Source organism: Aptenodytes forsteri, unplaced genomic scaffold, assembly GCF_000699145.1.
Source record: "Aptenodytes forsteri isolate BGI_AS27 unplaced genomic scaffold, ASM69914v1 Scaffold217, whole genome shotgun sequence".
NCBI lineage: Eukaryota > Metazoa > Chordata > Aves > Sphenisciformes > Spheniscidae > Aptenodytes > Aptenodytes forsteri.
In genome coordinates, this window is record NW_008796222.1 from 7305085 (window position 1) to 7307609 (window position 2525).

Here is a 2525-nt window from a genome sequence, read left to right on the forward strand (position 1 = left end):
CAAATACCACTTCAAATGAAGATATGTACGAGTGGTCAGGATGGAAATGACCCCAGGAGACTGAATGCTGACTGAGGTAGCATTAATTCCCAGGGGCATTTCTAGGTGGCCAAGTAAAATATATACGGAGCTACTGGAGAGAGCCCCGCGAAGGGCCACAAAGATGATAAAAGGGCTGGAGCATCTGATGTATGAGGAAAGGCTGAGAGGGCTGGGACTGTTCAGCCTGGAGAAGAGAAGGCTCAGGGGGATCATATCAATATATAAAAATACCTGGAGGGAGGGTGCAAGGAGGACAGAGCCAGGCTCTTCTCAGTGGTGCCCAATGACAGGACCAGAGGCAACAGGCACAAATTGAAATGCATGAGGTTCTCTCCGAACATCAGGAAACACTTTTTTACTGTGAGGGTGACCAAGCCCTGGCATAGGTTGCCCACGGAGGTTGTGGAGTCTCCATCCTTGGAGATATTCAAAAGCCATCTGGACGTGGTCCTGGGTAACCATCTCTAGGTGTCCCTGCTTGACGGGGGGTGGACAAGATGACCTCCAGAGGTCCCTTCCAGTCTCAACCGTTCTGTGGTTGTGTGTGTGATTCTGTGGGAAAATGAACAGCCTGAGGCTTTGCGACTTATTTGTCCAGCCGTGTCCCAGATGCTTCAAACGCATGCCGGCCCTCAGGCACCCCACCAGACAGGGACCCTGGCCAAGCTCTGCTGCGGCAGGCCGGTGTGGGTCACAGCCACAACCACCCTCCTCTGGCCAGCTGGTAGCTGTCTACAGGGGAGGCAGGTGGCCACTGTTGTTTGCTGGGTGTTGCAGCCTGGTGTTCAGGGTATGACCAGTGGGGAATGGAAGAGTGTCCATAACCATTGTCGGCAAGGAAGGCCACTCCACTGCGTGAAGGGAGAGGTGTTTGACGGCTGCACAGCAGAGCCCTTTAGAAACAAACCCCATAAACACAGGTACTGATGCAATGTCCCCGTGGGAGACTGCCCGCCAAGTCCCCGTGCCCAGCCATGGCTGCCTGCAGTCCCTGGGGAGCTGGTTGATGCACTACAAACACTACACAAGTCCTTCGCATAAGCCCCAGGAAGGTCAGGCACTCCTCAGAGCAGCTCTCCCTCCCTGCTCCCATCCTGCCTACATTCACCAATGCCCTGATTTTGGCTCCTGTGTGGCCTTGGGCCCCTCACCTCCCTTCTCCACCATGGCACACAGGCTGCAGCAGGGCCATCACTGCTCCCAGGTGGGAGGCCGGAGGGGAGGCCGGCAAGCAGGGCAGCCACCAGAGACGGATTTGGCACGACTCGGGGCTCATACAGCCCTGCTGAAAATGCCAGCTGTCGGGGTGTTCATGGTCCAAAACAGCTGTGCAGCAGAGTCGCCATGCTTGAGTTCAAACCAGAGGGATTAAACCTTGAGCTGACTCAAATGGCCACGGTTGTAATGCAGCCTCTCTGGCCACAAGCATCGACTGCCCATCACGTCTGGGTCTTGCTGGGACCTGCTGGCAGAGCAGGGGTTGCCTGGGCAGTCTGGGGGCACCGAAGGACAACTCTGGGATGTCCCAAAAGGGAGGCTTGGTATCCTGCTGGCCTGTGCCTTGGCGGAGGAGGGAAGGAGGGAGGGAAGGAGAGGGTCAGAGCTGTCAGCAGGATGGCAGGGCTGACATGGTGTTTCTCCAGGAGGAAGGTAAGCTCAGGCTGTGGGGCGTCACTGCACTGCCACCGACACAATCGTATTTAGTGCTCAGCACGTGCTGCTCCCAGCTGCTTGAATTTTCCCTCCAGAAATGTGGGCAGTCATTCCCTGACAAGAGGAAATAAGTGCTCGGGTCATGGCTTCACCATGCAACTGCAAAGAGGGGCTGGCAAATCAGCAGGGCCCATCCCGGGGGAGGAACGCCAGGCAGGCAGCTCCCTCCTCCGGCGCCATGCCATGGGAAGGGCGCAGGAAGGAGAAGTGGTGGCACTGCCCAAGCGAGGGCCTCGGGGGTGGTTTAGACATCCCTCTGTGCACAGGCTGGCCGATCAAGTGTTAAGGCAGCGTGTGGCGGCAGCCCATGGACGCCTGGAGGATGAAGAGCCGTGCACAAGTTGCAGCCAAGTCAGACTCCTCCTAGGGTTAAACGAAGAAAATGTAGGCTAAAGATCAGGAAGAGCTTCTTGGCAGGGAGATGCACTGAGTGGGGGGGGGTCAGGAAAGCAGTGTAGGCTGGGACACGCAGCTGTGTTCAGCAGGCGCACTGGGGACCGCTGCTGTGGAGCCTGGCACTGCGCCGACAAAGCGGCTGGCGTGGCTTACCGGGGCTCTTCGAACCCCACCGCGCCATCAGTGCCGACATTACTCGGCTTTCAGAAGCTGTGCAAATATGTAAGAGTTTCAGCTTGTCGGAAAAGCGAGTTTCTGCTCCTTGGGGGTGTAGAGAGAAACTTGGAAGTGTCTAGAAGTCTAACCTAAAAAAAACAAGAAGACGAGAAACGCTTTTTTTGGTCATTATATAGTTCTTACACCCATCATGTGAT